This window comes from Oreochromis aureus, linkage group 6 (genome assembly GCF_013358895.1).
Source record: "Oreochromis aureus strain Israel breed Guangdong linkage group 6, ZZ_aureus, whole genome shotgun sequence".
In the NCBI taxonomy this organism is placed as follows: domain Eukaryota; kingdom Metazoa; phylum Chordata; class Actinopteri; order Cichliformes; family Cichlidae; genus Oreochromis; species Oreochromis aureus.
In genome coordinates, this window is record NC_052947.1 from 37,500,280 (window position 1) to 37,522,485 (window position 22,206).

Sequence of the window (22,206 nt, forward strand, 5' to 3'; positions counted from 1 at the left end):
AGGTTCTCAGTCATCCAGGTCATCATAGTCTATGAAGCTCCACCGTTTGACCTTGAAACTGAAGAAGCTTCTCGGATGAGAGGTGAAACGTCTTCAACTTACAGAAGTCCAGCTGCCTTTCTTTCCAACTCCTTAGATCATACAGAGCTAAATTTTTACAGGTTTAAATTGTAATAAGATACCTAACTCAATCGCAGGGAGTTGTGCGTGTACCTCTTTTTCGCCCAGTACCATGCTAGTGACTGCCAGCAAAATCTTGCCACCTCTTGCCAACTGATTGCAGAATACACATTTTTCCCCAGCGATCAGTATGGTCAACACTGTGAAAAGACGTATGCTGCAATAAACCACAAATATTCTTTAAATCTGACTGAGTGCTGTGTCTTGGTCACTGGATACATCCAACGGGTTCAATTCAATTTAGTTCAGTCTTATACCAACAATGCAGAGAAAATCCCAACAATCAAACAGTCAGACGACCTCCTAGGAGCAAGCACTTGGCAACACTGAGAAGGAAAGACTCAGGAAGAAACCTGGCCCCTCCCTGAGCCTGGTTCTGCTGTGACTGGTTTAAAACTGCTAAAACTCTACAGCACTGTTAGATGATGTGATGCTAAGATAATTACTAGTATTCAGGAGAAATGAAAAGAACAGAATTACCCCTGCTTCATCTTTCATATTACACAGTTAATATAAAATTATTAATCGTGGCATAAAAAAAAGCCAGAAAAGAAAAAGAAGGAAACTGTGGTTAATATGTAAAAAGAGAGGGATAGTGTAGCTCTGTGTTATCAGTCCTAGCTTGGCAGTCACATTTAAGAAAGTGGATGCTGTCTGGATTCTGATAAGCTTCTTCCAGGAAGTCCCGTGTTTCCTTGCTTAGTAATTACCTCTCATGGAGACTGACCAGGGTGAGAAATAAATCTCATCGTGTGTGGACTGGATAATAGGAGATCTATAGGGATAATGGCTTAGCAGGTGGTAGAAACACACACACACAGTTCACACACAGACTGAAACTGTTTCTCAGTGAAACTGGTAACAAGCAGAGAAATACAGAGTTGAGACAGGCGCTTACTACTCAGCTCAGTGATGCAGATTCCTGCAGCCAAATAAAGTCTCCACCCTGCATATGTGTACACATGAAATGCAACCTTATTTTCTAAGCTTGTAGCACTTTGCAGCTATTGGGCCTGATCACTTCTGATAAAGCTGCTCCATATCAACCTCCACCTTCTCAAAGAAACTTGTTTTAATGAAAGTACTTTCCTGAGTTTGGCCGATTTACTGGATTTTCCTTTTGCTCTCATCTCACTCTCTCTCTCTTGAGCTGGAGCAGCAGTGGCAGCAGCCCATTTTAAGAAGTGCTGACGCCAGGGCACCCAGCATTTCTGTGTGCATTCAAGGAATGAGGAATGTATCTCCAAACAGCTTAGAGAGAGGCTAGGAAGAGGGGGTAGAAGGAGGGAGTAGGAGAGATAGCTAGAATGAGCAGGAGGAAGAGTAGGACAGAAAATTAAGTGGAAAAAATGGGTGGTGGAGGGAAAGACAATTTTGTAAAGAAAGAAAAGACACAGAAGTGAGGAAGCCCTGATGCATTGTACGGCACCTTCACTGTGAATGCACCTCTGCCCTGACAGCAGACTGCTGAATCCTGTTTTTAAATGCTGACATTGAGCTTAATGTTGACAGCGATGTGCATATAAAGTTCAGAATGTTATGCAGAAAGAATTTGCAAACAAGCTGAAATCCATATGTGGCGGGTTATACATACGATACAAAATATGTCAAATTTATTAGAAAGGGCATAACAAGTGACATATGGTGACAAAATGATGAGGGCCAGAGCAACCCACAGACATTCCCAGACCTCGCTAATCCACAGCAGATGATGCTTGACACACACGTGTGCTCCATGAGGACAGTGGCTTTGATGAAAACCACCACAGCCACACTACCATGAATATTACTTCCTGTGCGCTGATTTACTATACGTGCATCTGTGGTGTATTTGTTCTGACCGATATCACGAGCTGGGGGAAAACCCTTCCTAAATTGGCCTTATTTTGACGCAATCTCAGAAAAATCAAACATCCCCTCGTCAGCCAACCGGCAGGAGCGCTGCCTTTGGTCAGTTAATGCGAAGAGTTACAGACTCTTCTGAAACAGCAACAGGTCAGGCCAAACTGCAGCTCTAGCTTTCTCACGGCTGCCTCGATCACCCACTATAAACACCACATCCTCATCCATCCATCTATCTGTTCGTTTATCCATACTTGCATCGGCACTTGTCGACCCTCAACAACCTCGCAGATTCACATGTTAAAGTGTTGACCTCCTACACAGTCTTGTTGGGGTAAGCCTGACAGGCCGGAGGATGAGACGGGGGAGCTGTCATTGATTACAGGTGACTGGAAGCAAACGGTTCATGTAAAGGAGACTGTTGTGGAATAAATATGAAATAAAAACACAGACACTTGTTCAGAAAAGAGGAAGACAAAAAAGAGCCAAATGCTTACACTAAAAAATGCAAACACAAATTTGTGATGAGTTTCACGTTGGTGGGGGAGTTTGGTGATTGAACAAATGGGAAAGGAGAGCACACTGAACATCACTTGGTGTCTCTCACTGTTGACTGAAGTCCAGTGAGTCTGCTCAGAGAGCGAAGTCCTCCATTCCCCCGGTTCTCCGTTGTCATCCTTTGCCATGTTTGACTCTCCACTCTCCTCTTCAGGCACTCCTTGGCCGTTATGGGAACACTGGGCACTGCTAGCTAAGCCACCTTGTTGACAGCTCCTTCCCATGGCTCGCCACCATCACCTCGCTTTGTACCCTGAAACGGACAGGAAGAACACATCGCCCACGAAGGTAAGCATGGGAACATTTCATCATAGGAGAGCACAGGTGACAACGGTGGTCTGAGACAGGTAGATGTATTCTATTATTCACAGCCCAGCAAGGGCGTCAGATCTCCCCGGTGATCGCTACAGAGGCTGGTGTCAGAGGTGACATCAAACAGACAAGAGCTCGGTGACAGCCACCGACTACGCCGCCGTTCAGGTAATTCCCAGGTGCCCCCGCAAAGGTCTCCACTCTGGAGGCACCAGTGGGATCAGGAAAGGCCACCTGGCAACACAGGTCAAAGCTTTGATCCAATCAGAGGAAAAATCCAGAAGGGAGAGGCTTTTATGAATGCCGGCAAGAGGGAAATGGTCGGCTGTCATTTTGTATTTCGGGAGCGTAACATGCAGCCAAAAGGAATCTAGCACCAGCAGTTGCTCCATCATTATTTCATATGCAGCTCACTTTAGATGCTTCTAGACTAAAACGCAAGGTGGAAACAAAAAAGGGCCCATGATAATCGTTATTATTAAACCGCATATTTTATGAGGTCCCTCCCGATTAGAAAGTCAATTGCCGGTTATGTATTCACGCAGGCTGTGAAAAGGCACTGAGAGAATGACCCTCAAGCTTGACCTTGCACGCTTTGAACTTTTTCTCCTCAGCCCCCCTCCTGTCTCTGTCTCTCTCTCTCTTTTTCTTTCTCCCTCTCCTTCTGCCTGCACTTGGTCCCAGGGAACGAATGCTTTGATTTGGCCCGTCCAGCTGCATAAGTAAACCACATTACATTTTAGGAATGTAAATAACAGAAAGTGCTTTTGTGAAAAATTCATTGGATGCTCCCGGCTGGACCACATAATTATTTAGAGAGCATATGTAAATACCTCTTACGATTATGGAGGAATGCATGCAATTTCCCTTTCAAGGCCCTAACTGGTCATTTGGTCTGGAGATAGGAGGTCACAAAGACAAAGAGGGAAACTATAGAAACACTGTGAGCCATAGCAATAAACCACGGTGATCTGATCAAGAGTTCCAAGTGCTCTTTAGACCCCCAAAGCGAGAGCCAGTGTCTATAACTGGAGGGTCATATATATATATATATGTACAGAGCATCCTGTGAGAGCTCCAGGCTGACACAGCTGCAGACATGCTGTGATATCATTGCAACTTAATACCATTCGTCAAGGTTATGAGAAATAATTTGTCAGTACTGTCAGCAGAACGCATCGTCATCGCTGCTCACTAGGAAGGCATCCGCGTCAAGCTGAAAAAAATTCATGGTTTGTGGTTGTCAAACACAGTTCTGGACAAGATAACCCTGATCTTGATAGCATGATATCCTTAGACGAGTATATTCTGATAAGATCAAATGTATACTTTACACCACACAGCACATCTGCCAGATGTAGAGACGGGGATGAGCTCAGATTGGCTGCCATCGCTCATCACTTCCTCCTCGCTAAGAACTGTGCACACAGGCAGGGCTGACTTCCTGTCTGTCTGGAACATTGCTTGTCTGTGCAGAAGAAGGGACATGTCTGTAGACTGACAGGGCTGCTCTTTGGAAGCAAGTATCTATTCTTCTATCGAGAGTAAAATATGCACAAAAAAAAGAAAAACCGCTTTGCTAAATACAGTGACTTTCAAACTTCTAGCTGATTTTCTTCTCATGTCCTTCTCATGTCCTCTACCATATATTCTGCTTTTATGCAGACTAACAATGATACAGACTCCGAATCCCCCCCGCTTTCCCAAGATCAAATGTAACAACACTGACAACCAAGCATCTCCTCAGCAAACACACAACTTCCCCAAAGGTAGGCTGATATGATATGAGTGAATATGTGGATAGCTGTGATCTTTTTCTCTGTCAAACATCAGTGTTTTCTCCCAAGACAAGAGAATGGTGACAAGACAGAAAAAAACCACACTCAAACAATAAACTGTGTCATTGAGGAGGTGATCGAGGAATAATAATTAATGATGGCCATGCAGCAGGACAAAGATGCTCTCCAAAGACCAGACTGCTTTCCCCCGAGGGACAGAATGGGGCTTCAATTAACTGACAGGCGGACGTATTAGAATTTCTATCATGGGCCTTGGCAAGCTAGTGAGATTCAGGACTACAATGCTTTGAAAACCAGTGTGGTTTCCCCATCAAACGCGTCCTCTAGGTCCTTTGATCTGCTGGGTGGTATGTGTCCTTGGAGATATGTGTCTACTTCCTCAAAGCTCTTTGTTGCCAGCACCTCATTTTCCTGTGCTGAGGTTTAGTGCAACAGCAACAGCAGGCTCTGCCGCATTCATTCTCAGAAAACAGAAACGGCACATCCACATCATGACACACCAGGTGATTTTAAGCATGCATGATGCTGGACACACTGGTGTGTGTGTGTGTGTGTGTGTGCATAAACACACAGAATAAATGTAGTCGATGAAGTACGATCATCTGAGGACAGTTTGTACAGAAACTATTTCTATGAGTTTTGAAATTTACAACCAACTTGTCATTAATTACACCATATCAAAACAAGATAGAATCATTTTTGATAATAGTCATCCCTTTAGCTTTCTAAACATATAATTCAGTGGAATCTCTGAACAGTGATGTATGTGGACGTTTTTTCCTCATTTGACCCTCAGTTTATCATCTCCAGCCTACAGCCAGTCTTGTGAAGCTCGCTGTGGAGTAAACTGATATCAATACTTCCTTTTTCAGTTTACTACCACTAATAATACTACAAAAAACTGAACTGACTGTTTACCTTCATGCAATCAAAAAGCTTCCAATACAAAAAACTAATGCTGTCAGCGTTAATCTGGTTAAAATGACGTTAACACCATAACTGCATTAACGCGGCAAATCTCCGCTAGCGAGTTATCGTGGATCGCCCCGTGCGTGGGGCTGCATGGCATCAATGCATTAGCGCGGTTAGCTTGTTAATGCATTAGCGCCGTCCAAAAAAACTTGTTTTTGCTATCCTGCAGATTCATATCCATATGCATATATGTGTTAATAGAGCCTATAGTGTTTGACAGCTGACAGTCTATAGAGACAGAGCTTCACCGAGAAGCAAAAAGGGGAAAAAAAGAGAGAGGGATGGCACAAACAAAGATCCTAAAGTCAAGAGTTTAAAAGTGGATGCTACAAGTGTGTGGTGCACTTTAACTGTCAGAGATAGAGATCTGTTGGATATTGATGTTATCTTTCTATTTCACTGCCTAGACACATTCTCAAAAACTCTCAATAGAAGAATGGCAGCGAACATGGAGACGTGATCTTGGTTACGTCTGCGCTAATTGTTGCAAGGGTGACCTGTAGAAAAACAAGTCTAAAGTTTTGACTCACTGGTGAGTTAAATCAAATGAAATCCCCTCCCAACATGAACACATGTCGGGCTGAATGAATGAGGTGAATCAAAATAGGGTTAGTGGTAGCCTGATAATCAGACAGAACTGCTGCTTCCACACCTAAAGCAGGATGTGCTGAAACACACAAAGGTGCACTCACCAACATATGATGTTCAGTTCAGTGTAACCCATAACTCTTGAGAAGTAGTTTCCAGTGTACGAACAGGTTAATAAAAGACATGACTGAGATACCTGTAGGATAAATGTTGCTTGTTCCACAGTAGTGACAGCTGTTTCAGGTTTGTACAGGTTGCTCTTTGTCTCTTTTGAATCCCTCAACTTTACAGAAGTCCAGCACTAATTGCAGTAGGCTACTATGTAGGAAGATTCCTTTGATCCACAATCAGCCTAAACGTTTCACAAGGTTTTGCATTAAGTTTAACTAGACTCAACATTGATCCCAAACCTGCATTTCTAAGAGGCTAAAATTATTATGGTGGAGGTTTCATCACAAAAATTCAACATCACGGGATTTTTGTGCACGAGGCTTTGAATTCTTGAAATTATGTAACCCTGTTCTACTTCCTACTCTCCACTAAAATATCAAGCATGGCAAAAAACCCCAACTTGCTACAATCAATCTAAATGTTGGCTGTAGCAAGATAGCTTTTGGGGTAAAAGCCAAGCAGCCCCCTTACCGCTGCCAGAAACCCCCCCACATGTTCACTGACGTCAGCAGCCACTCTCACCGGCCGACTCTCCCTTGAACTGCTCAGTCAGTTTCCTGTTAGGTCCCGACACAATATGCACGAATGCTCCATCTTGCAGTGCTGCTTCCCTGTGAAGTGGTGTTCAGGTTACATTCCTCCCAGCTAAAGCCCTCGGCCCTCCCCAGCCACAGCAGATCTGTAAACTGTTTACACTTCACTTCCCACACCTGGACCGGGGCCAAGGCAAATCTGGAACGAGGCCCACAAGAAAGAACCAACAGATAGGCCCTTAGACTTGAGCAGGAGAGGAAAGATTGTGTCTTGGGCTGGAGTGGAATATTGACTCACCACCAACACCGCCCTGTTCTCTTTTTCTCTCTCCTAGAGTACAAGAGGAAGTTTGATCTGGAAACAGATCCATGTGTTCAACAGTCTGCTGGCCCACAAAACTAAGACGTGCTGTGCTCTCATCACATAAATATCTTATTAAGATTTCTGATAACTTTTCCGATCATACAGCGACGTCACATGGGACAGACTCCAGTGTTTCCTTGAGTTTTACTGATTGCGTGCTTCTCAGCGCTCCGTGCAGATAGATTATATTTATGCATTTATGCACCACCCCTCATATGCCTCCCTTTTTGAAGTGATTAAAAGTCCCTTGAATTCACAGTGGCAAATCCACTACTGACGCACAGGTGCTCTGCTGTACATCACTGCATAAGTCCCAGAGAGGATATCATAGATAACTTGTCTTGGAGCCGTGCTACTTCTGCCATGTCATTTTTTGTGCGCACTACAGCTCGTGTAAATGGAAGCCCAATCCCTGATACATTCTGTAAGTGTGATGTAAGACTGAGACAGAAAGAAATCTTCAGTTCCCCTGTGTTTGTGGGGGAAAATTAGGATGAGGAAACATGCGATTGAAAGGATAAGTGAAGATCTGTTGAGTATGTCTTATGACTTAAGAAAAAAACCCAAAAGAAATTTGTGATTTAACAAAGTGAGACACTGCTGACACACACTTAGTGGACCCATTATGGGTTTCCTCATTTTCCATCATATTCCCCCAACAATGAAACAACCCCCTTTGAGCAAGCACTTGGCAACAACAGGAAGGAAAAACTCCCTTTTAACAGGAAGAGCAAATTGTGACTGGTTGAGCTTTGGGGGTTGGGAGAAGCACAAAAGACATACTATGGAAGAGAGACAGAGATTAATAATAATTAAACTACATGAGACCGAGGAGTAGCTAAACACTTGACACACTAAGCAGGAAAGTGCATGAGGGACGCGTAAAGAGGCCATGCTGCTAACGAGTCAACTACTAATTAAGGTAGGTTAGCGAATCCCTAGACACAGGAAATGAATACTGTGAATATAATTAGCAAGTTATTCACCAAAGAGTGTGCTTTGGAGAAAAAACATATGAAAATTACACTATGAAATAAGCCATTATCTAAGTTTTTATTTAAGTGGGCTACACTGAGCCATTTGTAAAAGGTGAACACCAAGTTCAGTTATATATGAGCAGTCTGAAGCCTGAGCTTTAAGCTGTTGTTATTTGAAGCTTAAAGTTCACTTCACATTAAAGCCATGTTTAATATGAATATTCACCTTCGTAACAGTGCATATATATTATATATGAACTTGGTGTTCATATATAAAAATATTTAACAGCAACTGGAGCCCCACCCACTTGCTGTTAAATATTTTTGTGTAGGAGGGGCAGCCAATCAGAAGACAGTTGGATTAAAAGAAGGAAGAAGACCTAAATTGTCCTATTTCAGGGGGATGACAGCAAGTCCCATTATTTGTGAAATAAGGATTATTTTTGTGCAGTGACTCATGCAAAGCTCCTCTAGCAGAGTCTCAAAAAAAAGTTGATTATTAATATAATATATGCTCTTTAAATTCTATGTTACTGTGTTTACTATATTAAGCTATGTTATTAACAGAAAGTCTACAAAAGTACGCCATGTGAATAACAATTACTATGGGTGATGATTACATTTATTCCTGAAATAATGAGAGGGAGACATGAATTAAATACACCGGGGAATAGAGACCCACATTCTGTGTTATGCTGTGTAATAAAGTTTTTACTAGATGAAGAGCCAAGAAGTAGCCTTTTGCTCAGCAGTGAGGGGAGAAGATAAATCCAAATTTAGTGGACTGTCTGACAGTCCTGCTACAAAATACCGACCACATTTACAGTACAAGACTGGCTTGGACTATTAATTGCCCCTTTGTCCGATCTGCTGTCGTCTATGTTTGTGGCAGTGGTAAAGAAAGACATTTTTAATAGTTGGAATTAGAGGAAGATGAGCAAGGGAGAGCAAAAGCTAAAGTAAACCCATAGATCCAAACTGGCATGTCCTGCAGTGACATGTATATTGAATACCAATCAGAGGCATAGGGCTTGCCAGCATCGGAGCTGCACTCATTTCCAATGCACACACTGTAGCTCAATCAGTAGAGCCCTGGCGGATAAAAAGGGATCGCTTGCCTGGCTCTCTGAATATTAGCTAATGCCACATTTGCAAGTCTTCAAGAGCAAAGGGAGAGTGGGTAGAGGGGGAATAAGAGGGAGATGGGAGAGATATGAAGAGATAGAGAAACAGAGGGATGTGAGAAAGGGAAGATAAAGATAGAAATAGTGTGAATGCAAGAGAAACATTTAAAAAAAACTGTGCTCTGTTTGGTACTGTTGGAAAAAAAAGATTATTTCTTGCAATAAATTGAATGGCTTTGTGGAGCACAAGTGATGGAAGTGACGTCTGGATGGGGATTATGCTCTTTTCATCATAAAGCCCCATCTGGTATACTAGCAAGACCACGTCTGTCCAGGCCTCTCGCCCTTTAAAGTGCCGGCTTGGGTTACACATCAATCCAGCCCTGTTGCAGCTGTGCTGGGAAAATAAGACAGAGCGATTCTACACATACATGGCAGAGCACATGCTAACACGCACACACAAAGAAATGCTCATCAATTACAAAAGTGTGTGTACACATGCAAATAGACAGATGGAGGAACAGGGAGGTAGACAGAAAGAAAGATTTCACGCATGCAGACACACACACACACACACACACACACACACACATCCCCCTGCTCCCATGCCCCAGTGCACAAAGTCCCAACAGAAACAATGGCAAAAAAACAAAAAGGACATCTCTGTTTTTGAAGCATGCCTATTTCTAACTTGAAAGAGCCAACCATAATTAAAACCAATGGGCAGCAATGCGAGATAAATGAATAGCAGAGCATTCACCAGACCCCTCCTCATCTTTTAACTAAACCACTGGTCCGGTGTATGGCAGATGTTCCAGCTCCATTTGATGTGTGCGTGTGTATACCCATGTGTTTGTGTGTGCATTTTTGTGTGTCTGCACTGACTGGCAGGACATTATCGTTTGTCATTTCCTTCTCCTCTGTCTTTGCAGATCCATCATGGCTGCGCTTACATACATAAACCTATCACGAGCTCAATTTTTCTTTTTTCTTTTTTTTTATAGGAACCAGATTTCCCCTCGCCACAGTGGCTGCATGTGCAACACATACAGTCACATGACTCAGAACTAGTAAAATAAAATACCTTCTGTTACATTACCAGAAGCCATTTGGACTGGTATTACATCTAAAGAGCTGTGTCTAGGGATCTAATTAATATAATATTATTGAACATTAAATCAAAGTTTGCATGTTTTTGAGGAACCTGTGAGTTGAAATCATTAAATGTTTTGTTCAATATATCTGAAGAGCATTTAGACTTGTATTGCAGAGAGCTGAAAATGCAAAAGTGATTCACAGCCAATAAAGAAAATAGAGTTAAACTATATAAAACCACCAAATTATCCTTTTTTTTTTCATTTACAACTTCTTTAAAGGAGACAAGATTTAACTGATGGGTCACATTTCTCCCGCAGATGTAAAATTATTCTTTTTAGACGAGATGTCTGCCTTTTAGCCACAAATGATATTAGATGTCACACATTACCTCGGAGGACGTGATTCACTTTCTAGCTACGTAAGACCTTTAATTCTCCTGTCTAAATTGGCTCCGGAGGATGGTTCTTCATCTTTAGACCGTGTCATCCTCACATTGGACCTCATCAGCAGAAGAAAGGCCCACCATCATTATCTCGTGATCTGCCTATTTCTGCTCATTCCTACACCAATGAGGATATGAACAAAGAGGATAATACTACAAATGGATAAAGATAAATGGAAGTCAATTTCACTGGAATTAAAACAAGTGTTTGATTCATTTGGAAAGGAAGCGTTAAAGAGGAATTTCATTTGATTTGTTTGGCAGTTTGGTCTCGCCACTGACCATTCTGGATGAAGAAGTTAACGCAGCCTCTCTCTCTGTGCTTTAAAATAATGAACAATGGAGAACGAGAAACAGAGGGAGATTGGGATGGGTGGGGGGAGCAATGTTATGACTCTATTGAAAATTGTGCTGTTAACAAATTGGTGGGCCTCAGCTGTTTTCCAAGACTTCAGCCTGCAGGTACATTTGTCTGCCTGTTTGCTTGTCTCTTGCTTCATTGTAGTGTTTCTTTCAATGCCGGACTTTCAGTTATATCTGGACAGCCCAAATGACAACGCTGCCGGCAAGAAAGAAGTAGTTGATGGACGAGAAGTGAATAAAAGGAGCCCGAATCGCCGCTCCAGCGCCCCCCCCCCACTTTCCCCTCCTCCTCTGTCAGCCGTTCTGGACAGCCCCGAGGAGATCAAACCTGTTTGTAATCCTGCTCTTCCTCTTCATGTCTGTGTGTTTACAACCTGACCACATTGCTACAGTACACTCCCTCACAGCTCTGTCTGTGCTCCACGTCTCTCTCTATTAAATCAGATGTAGGCAGGTGGGGAAGAAAAGGGATGCATTCATTGTCCTTGGCTGACAGATTTTCAGAAGGACGGTTGCACAGAGCTTGTTTTTCTGCACTGCACTGACAAGTGATAGGCAATTAATTTCCACAACCACTTCCCCCCATCTTCACTTGGTCATCAGAGAAATTTCCAGCCTGGGGTCTGAGTGAGCCGTGAAGTGTCTGCTGGATGGCTGTCGTCAGATGGTTGGTTCTACTTCTGGTTCACTCTTGGGAAGAATGCAGGCTGACTGGTAGGGAATGACGTTTCCTCTCGAGCAGTCTGAAGGCCTTGTTTCTCTTTTGTCCATGCTCGGGTTCTTTTCAAACACAGTAATTTGCGGAAGGGGACCCCAGCCACAGATCACAGGATCTGCATCTGTGGGGTTGGTGTGCAGGGGGAACGGCCTTTGGGGCGCAGTCCTGGAACTTCTTCAATGGAAACCGCATGGCTTTAAATGGGCAACCTCTGGGTGGTCCAATCAGCATCAAGATGACATTTACTGACACATATGTCTCTAGCAATTGACTTCAACCCTGTGAAACATTAGCTTTTTATTCCTCTTTTTTGAAATGTTTCAAAATGTGATTTAGTGGAGGACATTAGCAGTTAATTACATGATGCCATAAATGAATTGCAAGCAGGTTGCTTTGGGTTTCCCAAGGGCCTTTGTGGCTTCTTTGACAACTTAATCAAGCCAGCTTTTATGGTACTTGAGATCTTCTGAAAAACAGAGTTTTAATAGCCAAAACAAAAATCGAATAAACAGTAATAACATTTGAAATAAATCGATAAATCTTTTCAGACAATACAGAGTTGTTAACATCTCCCCAGGCCTCAAGGTCAGAAAGAAAACAGGACGGTGCAAAGCTCACCACATCTAACCCCAGTCACTAAAACGTTACTAATCTGCATCACGAGAACAGCAATCATCTCACTTCAGTGGCTTTCCGACCAAAAGCCCTCTCGGCCCGCAACAATCTGACATCATTGTCTGCAGACTCTCCAGAACTTTTGTGGTGTGTAATTCCAGAGCAACGGGAAAATCCCTTCCCTCCAACTCGGAAGTGAGCGTGAATAAGCAACATTTCACTGGGTCAGCTGGTTTCATGTGTAACTGGCTATTTTTTCAGCAGAGACACACACTAAGATGCTTTAGAGCACAGAGGGAGGCTAATAGGAAATGTTAAGCTTGGATATTATAAAGCCTAAATGATATTACATATGTATCTACAGGATTATTCTATTCTAAATGAAAGCATTAACAATGATACTGGGCAAAATTTGATAAAAATATCGATGACATTGTAAAGTTATTTTTTAAGCCGTCGCTGTGTTAATGCTCGAGTTTACAATCAGTTGATCCCATTATCTCCATCTTAGTAACACGTTGTTTGGATTGCAGTTGGCTTGGGGTTGCATGAAGGTTAAACAAGTAAATAGTGTTTTCCCCATGCCTTCAGCAGTGCTGATTATCATCTTAAATGACATAATAGTACAGCAATCAGTTTGTAGTTCAGATCTTTGCCTGGATCCAGTTTCCCATTATGAGGCCGGGTCTGCTTCGGCCAAAATGCTTCAAAAGCTCATTCTAAATGGACAGACCAGGCCCCATAAAGAATACTATAAGGTGAAGGTTTGGCCACTTGGTTGGGCTGGATTAGAAATAGTGGCCTGAAGGAAAAAGTGATGTAACCTCTGTGTTTTACTTAAAGCCTGGCATTAATCTGAGTAGAGCCAACATTCTTAGCCTCTGACTTTGAATTCCCCTAAATGTGGTTCTGGTTACAAAAGATTTTATACTTTCTCCTCAAGAAAAGAGCTGAGTCAAAATTACTATGTAATAAAACCTACTATTTATCAAAAACAAAGAAAAAAAAGAAACCGTTGTATCCACTGCTTTGTCCCACCATTGCTGGCTGAAAAAGCCACACATGGAAAATTAACCAACAATTGTACCCACAGTTAGTTGGACCCACTTCATAATTTTCAAACAAGCAACTTGTGCAGTTTAAAACAATGAATAGGAAATACTTTGTAGTCCTCCCGGTTTTACATTATCAAGTGTTCTTTAGAAATGAGATGCCAGCACTTTCCCAGACATTTCCACACAACAAACCCAAAACTGTCCCGCTGCATCACGCCGTTGAGCCGTCATTTGTAAAACTGCTGAACTAAAGTGAACATTTTAAAGAGTCAACTATGCTGATATCCAGCCAGGAGCTAATAAAGGTGGTTTTGCCATGCTGACAACTTTCATTTAATTCTCAAGTTTGAAGAGTCAAACACAGGCACTACTGGGGGTCAGTCTGTCAAATGGCGTCCCACAGAGACTCTGCGATAGAGGGACTGAAGCTGGGCGAGGGAGGGGTAAAGAGAGGGCAGATAAGGTTTGGGTCTCAAATGAACTGCTAAAAAATAAATCCTAATTATTGCCATTTCACGGACAGGACAATATTCCAAAGAAAAGCAATATTATTTGTGAACAGCTCTACTTTCTGCAGGTTTTTGAATAACAAGCTAAAGAGATGATGTCCGTAATGGCTACCTGCAGTGCTTGGAAAAAACCAGAGTGCGCCCCCACCAAGCCCTCCATCTTTCACAGAGCTACAAACAGCTTCAGCTTCTCCTTTGGTCTGCCAGCAAAAAAAGAAAAAGAAATGAAAAAAATGAAAAGAAAAATCCTCCCCGCAGTTTGAAATAAAAGGCCTGGATCAAACTAACACCGGGAGAGTTTTTCGTCCACTTTGCAACCTGCAGTTTCTGCATATTAGCCTCTTCTACTCTTGGTCCACATCCCGCAGTGAAATGAATACAAAATTGCATTAAAGTTAATGCTACATGACATTTCCCCCCTTCACAAAATTTCCCTTGCTTTTTGAAACGGTTCTTGTGGCTGTGGAAATTTTGTAAAAACCACCTGCAGGAGTGATTTGCCAATTTGCTAAAGTGCACCTGGAGCAATCCGATAGCTCCATCCAACATCCTGAAACATCATGTTAACCGTGCTAATGGCAATGGTGAACATGGCATACCGGCAGTAAAAATAAATAATGCATTAATACTTTGTATTAATGGCAGAAAAGAATCACGACTCTAAAAGCATCAGACATGATGGAGACCCCCTACCTGGCAGCCCCTGTATCCACGACCCCCACTGTTTGTGTATTTTCGAACCATGGTGGCCCATTGACTGCCTCCCCCGGATTGCCAATTTCCCGCTGGTGGTCCAAGGTTTCGCCTGTCCTTTCTCAGCATTGTGCAACTGGAATAGGTGCGTCCTCCCCTGTTCACGCTGCGGTTGTAGCTCCACGATCTGATTGGACAGCGCTCAGCGAGACTTCATCAGCAGAACATCCCTGTCGTCATGACAACTTGCCAATATCCCAACAGGGGTGTGTTTGTGGAAGGGTGGGGTGGCGGGGCACGGCTGCTCTCTTGCCTCCGAACGCCTGGTACGCGACAGCGATTCATTTTACATCATCGTTACCTCACCGCCGCTCGCTTCCCCCTTCCCAGACCTAGCGGGTTAAGCTAATCTGTGTAGCATGCGATCTTGGAGAATGCATGGGCCACTGTGCTGCCACAGTCTGTGAGTCTACAACCAGCTGTCCCATCAGGGTTTCTCAGACCAATGTCTCGCACCACAGGATGCCAAATCAGCTTAAAACGATGAGTATAATCACTATTCTGTCACATGACATTCAGAAAATGGATGGCAAATCCATAGTGAAGCTTCTAACTCTAACCAATGAAAAAGTTTGCTTTTCTTTTTGGTCTTAAGCCTGCTCCCCATATTATGATTTCCCATCCACACACAAAGGCAAAATTACAAAGGGAACTGAAGTTTAGCCAGTTTTTTGGAAACCATGGAAACTTGACACAAACTTTTGAGAAAGACATTTTACTTTCTATTCTCAAATGGCCTTTGTCCTTGAATCTCAACACTTGTCGCCCACATCATTCCCATGAAAATTTGAGGACAACTTATGCCAGACTAAAAAGACCATTGTACCACTTCATCGTTCTGCTAACTCAGCATACAGTTAAGTTCAAAGTGAACCAAATCTCAGAGAATCAGGCTGGAACAGAGCAAAAGACATCAACAAAAGACAGAAAGAAGAGAGAAAAGAGGGGGAAAGTGAGAGGAAAGTAAAAGCAAGGCATTATCTTGTTGTCAGCCATGCTACCAAGAGCACAAACAGATGAATGTTTGGCGGGTGAGACACCCGCTGTGCTGCTAGCCTGCTAGCCTGCGATTAGCACCGAGCAGACGAATGGTTCCCAGGGTTCTCTCCCAGTTACCTCCTGCCGAGCTGGAGACGATGACCTTGGCCGCTGCTGGAGTTCTCCTCCCCTGCTAGGAATGAATGGCGAGCCAGGACAGAGAGCCCTAGCCTCCGTTCGCCTTTGATTGCTAATCCCCCAAACATTGTACACCACCCGGCACCCTACCTGGCCTTCTAGCCAGAGGCTGCTTGGTGGTGGCCATTGAAAGCAGGTGATGAATGGGGCAGAGCTGCTGGAAGCCAGGCTCCCTGGGTAGCAGGGGAACTCTGTATGCCCACAAATCTGCTTAAAACAGTCCAGTGTGGCTCTCATCTGTTTTTGTAGATTTCTGAAGAAAAAAGGATGCCCCGGATCAGTCCTTGGTTTTTAAGTCTCGTTGAGTGGATAACATTTTCCCAACTTAGCCATATGATAAAGTATCAGGGTGCTGCTGAAATGTAAACACAACTATTCACAACCCTTGTAAGGGCGGAGATACCAGTCCGTGCATGCAACACATTTGCTGCCACAAACTCATTTAATAAAAAACAAACAAACAAACAAACAAACAAACACCAAAACCCTAAAAGCCAACAACTGAAAAAAAAAAAATAGCTCCTCTGCTAACCAGAGGAGCTAGCGTACTTTGATCAAGTGTGGTTTGGGAGATTACTGAAACCTCTTAAAGAGATAGTATCCTTTTTTTGTCCCTACCACCGCCCAGCATGGGTTTGAGCCTGAATGTAAATCTATATCAGCATTTTAATGGCTCTCGGTCTTTTTATCAAGTCGCTAACAGAGCAATCTAAGCATTTCGGGAACCATTCCAGGATACAATCTATAGAAAATTTGAATGACATGCATAATAACGCAATAATTTTCCCATGGAAACTTTTCATCAATATTCCTCGGTACGTATTGTATGGCATTCACCGTGACGAACAGAAGGCACCAATACAATAACACTTCTCCAATGCGGTAACACTCGATACTGCTAAATGCTAAATGTTGTTGCCCCAGTGACATGGAATCCCAAATACTGCTAAATGCATTTCGGCGGCAGCAGCACAAAAAAAAGAGTAAAAAATAGAGCAATGCCACAAAGTGAAAAAATGAAAACACAAACCTTCTCATTGTAACGTCAGCAGCATGTTCACGAGAGACTGCTGGATGCCAGACTCTTAAGGGGACCGAAGCTGAATTCAATGCCTCTTGTCAGGGGAGCTTGATGTGATTATCGCCCCCTGCTAGGGCAGCGATAGTGAAGTTGTCTGGCGCTGGCAGGGACGCTCAAACAGCACTGCGGGATGCCCTCCTCGCTGTCCCACTCCAGGACCATCGCTCTGGACGCAACAGGGGGTGGGAAGCATGTGTACATGTGGATGTGTGCGTGCATGTGCGCATGTGTGAATGCACGTTGTGTTGATATTATTGTTCTGCAGGTTTTCACTCTTGTTACTGCTGCCGTTTAGTAGCAAATGGGACTTCTGAGATGGGCTCCCATCACTGAGCTAAAAACTGCTGTTCAAGGTCAAGGTGCTGCCGACTGCCCACTTCTGGGCTTATTTCTTTTATATATATATGCCTCAGCACACAAACCAATTTTAAGATACTCCCCAGCGTGTGTACATATTTGTGTTTGCCAGAGAGTGAATAAAAATCATTGTTCGGGCCGCCTAAGGATCATTCCCCTCCTCCTCTCTCCACCGAGGAGTCCGTCCCTCCCGGCTCATATCGACAGACACACTGCTGCTTATTGATCTATGAATTTGTACAATATGATAATAACAATATGTCTTTTTTCGTGGTGGTATTGTGATGCGTCTTAATTTTTTTCCTTGTCTGTTGCATTTGTCTTTATCAATTATTGTACCAAAGGAGTTGGATACAACATAGAATGCATCTGAACAGCAAACTGGATCTAAAAACTCTACAATGTTTTTGTTGCGCGACAACATATATGTTTGCTAAGTTCTAGGCTTGAAGGCATACATGAATTACAATAGACTTGATGAGCACAAAATGTAAAAAAAAAAAAAAAAAGGCATAAATAAAAGACAGGGAAAAGAAGGCCTCGGGATAATGAAAGTTTCTCCTAAGGATATGTTTATGCATGCAGAAAGGAACACGAGTACAACAGCAGGCATGAAAAGATAAAATCTTGCAGCACAAACATGCGACACAGCGACAAAGATGACAGGTTTGACGGGGTGATGCATATGTGATTTGACCACCCAGGCACGAGATCAAGACTGCACTGCCTTTTGGGTTATCAGGGCATTTCAGTAAATTTCCCCACATTGTACCACCCAGCCCCCCTTTGCTTTCTGTGCTGTCCCCCTGGAGGCAAAGGGGGTAAAATAAGACTTCAAAGCAACTCCAAAATAGTCCTGACACAAACTCATTTCCTCATGTTACATGAAGGGGGCTGGCAGACTCGCTAGACTGTTCTGACTCTGGTATGTCTCAGCCTCCTGCTCTGTGCTACCTCATAACAAGCAGCGGTGACGGAATGCCATTTTGACAGCGATTATGGATAGTCTGACATAGACTTAAAAGGAGCCAGATGGGGGGAGAATTTACAAGAGCCTATCTGTGGGTCATGCTGGGCTCAGATGAGATGAGGAAATGGGAGCTCATTTAAGGGGATGCTATTAGCAGCGAGGGACCACAAATGACTGCAACTTGGAACTTTATTAAGACAAAGCAGCAAAGTTTAGGACAGCCTGCACATTTAGGCTGTAAAAACTGTTGTTCTTGACATTTTGACCACAAAGCTAAGGAAGATCAGAGGAGCTGTGTTTGTACTAAAAACATGGGTTGAAGGGTCAGTTCACCAAAAAAAAAAAAAAAAAAATGCTTACATCTACTGGTATCCAGCAGTGCAGGTATTTCATGCCTGCTTGTAAAACTTGTTTTGTCAAAGCTCCTGGTATGATACACAAAAAGTGTCCCCGTAAAGGGCTCCTTGGCATCACATTTAAACTCAACGTTTAGGATTAACCCAGCCAAGTAGTTGAATGTAGTTACACAACTACGAGGCAAACAAACCTCTGGCGTGTGCCACCCTTCCAGCTTTAAATTGTCATATTTTCCAATATTGGTGCAGTTCGTGCATCAAGGGAGTGATAGAAAATGACACCCTTGACAGAATAGAATGCACTGAACCGATAGATCACGTAACAACAGAAACTATAGAGATTTTTTTGCCCTACATCTCTCTGTCGTGCAGACAAAAAAATAAACATAGCTTAACATTTCAATAATTTTATCATGAGTAGAAGGCCAGCAAGAAGTGACAGAATGACAATATTTGACACCCTAGGGTGAGAAAGGGGTTTAAACGTAATTGTATTTCTTCACTATGTGAAGTTCATGTTTGCCGCGTACTGAGCTGAACCATGATGAGCGCTGCAGTGAGCATGAGGGATGGGATAAGATGCATTATTCACTTAAAATCTGAATGTATTTACTACATTCCATTCTGGTAATCCATTTAAAATTATTAAAAGGATAAAAGCAAGGATATATGACGACGTGTGCCTGTGAGTATGGACATGACCCAAAAAGCTGCGCAGATTTACACAGCCCTGAACTTAACTTGGCTGAAATTCAAGAATTTGACACACTTATTGCTAAGAAATTATAAACTGGCTTCAGATCTGAAGTATCATTTGGAAAGATACTACCCTCGCTGGAGCTCTTCCCATCAAAAAGACTTTTTCATTTTAAAGTTTCTGAATGTTTTTCCTCCTTTTCTCCCCAAGTCTGTGGTGTGATAGAACCGATAAATGATATTCTATCAGACATGCAGCATTTGATGGTTAGAAAAGCATCTGCAGGCTGCAAATGGTAGGAAATGGCATTATTTGGCCAATGGGTATCAAAAATATGACTGTTCATCGGTTGATGAATTTTATCCTGGGGGGGGGGGGTAATAGTTAGAATTGGATTTTAATAAGGAGTTTTTCCATCAAAAGAAGCAATTTGCCCAAACAATAGAGCTACTTTCTACATTACACCGAATCATTACAGAGTCATCTACATGATATATTTCAATCACAGAGAAAATGAGGTAAGATTATTAATCAAGATTAGGCGATACTAATATTAGATAAGGCCAGGATGTAATATAGCTTGTATAATGAACCTGGGTAAATTCATAAGACCATAATTGGTGCAGGCATTAAGTCTCCTCTGGAAATTGATATTGTCACATTAGCATCAACGGCATCACCTCCAATTCTAGCTCCCAGACATAAACTCAGACCTATGCATTCTTCTGCTATTTGCCAAAATGAAATAAAGTTTTCATAAAAGTATGATTCATACAGTTCAACAACATAAAATAATGATTAATAAATAAATGCGTGTAGAAAAATGGATCGCAAATTTCAGGAGGGCAGAACAGAGAATCACTACATCACTTCGCACTAAATTTAGATTCTATGAAAGCTATTGACTTTTTTATTGCTTGAGGTTACATTGATTTTTCTCTTTGATTGTGTTTTCCACAGACGCAGGAAGAGGAAAGGCAGCTTCAAACTGATGCGCGGATAGCACAGACATTTCCATGAAGAAAGGATCCAAAAACAGATACCTGGCAGGATGGAGCAACAAGGACACGCGGTGAAAAGCTGCAGTGTTAGAGGAGTGACACAAACCTGTTGAGCGACTCTTCCTCCCTCCTGCTCGGCTGCTGGGAGGAGGACACTTGTTTCTCGCACGGAGGGATTTTGATCTTTTTGCATTGGCATCCACTTCCTCCATCTACAAAGGCCATGAAAGGGAATGAGTAATTCCTCTATCTGTGTGTACGTGAGTGTGTGAGTGTGCGTGTGTGGATGGTTGACCTATTTCTGCTGCACTGACATGAGGCTGGCATTTCTGCCTCACAAGTACAAATGCAGACACAGGCGCAAGGTGGTTGTTGAAAGAGCTAATGTTTTAGCTCATGTGAAAGCATAAAATATGTGCGGAAGAGCATACATTTTTATCAACATCATTCATACTGTAGCATTTCCTGGAAATATACATGCCCCAATAGGCTGGCTTCTTCCTGTCACACACATGAAATGTGTGTTTGCAGCTGTAGGTGGTGTGAATTTTTTGTTTTCTGCGGTGGTATTGAACACTTGGAACACTTCAACAAAACCCACACAAACAGTTAAAATACAAGAAAGCTAACGAAACATAATCACCAGCCTGTCAGCAGTTGGGAACAAAGCTAAACAATCTCAGGTTCAAGTCATTATTGATTAAGAGCACAAACTCTAAGGCTACGTCCACACGTACATGGGTATTTTTTGTCAGGGCTCTGTGTGCGGGCAGGCGGAGAGGATCCAAGCGCAGGACTCTGACACTGAATTGTAACTGCAAACCTCAGCTTTATTGCTGGCACAAAACATAAACTGAGCGATGGCAGTGAACTTCAAAATACTGAACACAAGAACACACAGGCACAATCTGAGGGTACGACGCGACACCGGGCATGGGAAAACACAGGGCTTATATACACAGGGTGGTAATGAGGGAATCCGCAACAGGAGGGAGACACAGCTGGGGAGGATCAGGGCTAACGAGACGGGGGAACCAAGCTGCACACACTAACATAAGACAAAGACCTTCACAATAAAACAGGAACATGAAACACTACTCAAAGACACGAACTCAGAGTGACAGACAGAAAATGACACATGGAACTGAACTATAAGTGAAACCACAATTCCTAAAACACGAAAACAGAAACATGAAACTCCAATAATAATAATCATCACCATCATCGCCACCACCAACACAAGCACTACAAGAGAATAAGAAAACAATCCATAATGCAAAATTAAACCAAAATATAATAAACTCAAAATACTGGGTCCGACGGACCCAGAACCGTGACATTTTTGCAAACAGAGATTTTCAGTTTTCATTTCAGTTTCACAAAAAGTCCTGCCAAAAACATGCCAAAGCAACAGGTGACGATATAATCCTAACCGTGTAGAAATATTGGCCAATCAGAAGCCTGGGAGGGAAAGAGTAAACAAAGATGGTGCATAGAAGCAGTCTTTCTAAATGGAGGGACAGTAACTGTGTGTGTATATGTAAGCATGTAAAAACTGCAGAGTAAGAAAAACAGCAACAATATTTTTCATATCA

General features: G+C 42.7%; 1 long non-coding RNA gene across 1 annotated transcript; it reads right to left on the bottom strand.

Annotated features, from left to right (window-relative positions):
* Positions 1-992: 992 nt before the first annotated feature.
* LOC120440787 lies at positions 993-21,507 on the bottom strand. Its single transcript, XR_005613509.1, has 3 exons — positions 21,349-21,507; positions 20,718-20,823; positions 993-2,833 (listed from the first exon to the last, which is right to left on the bottom strand). It is a non-coding gene; the product is annotated as an uncharacterized LOC120440787 (long non-coding RNA).
* Between the last annotated feature and the right edge of the window lie 699 nt (positions 21,508-22,206).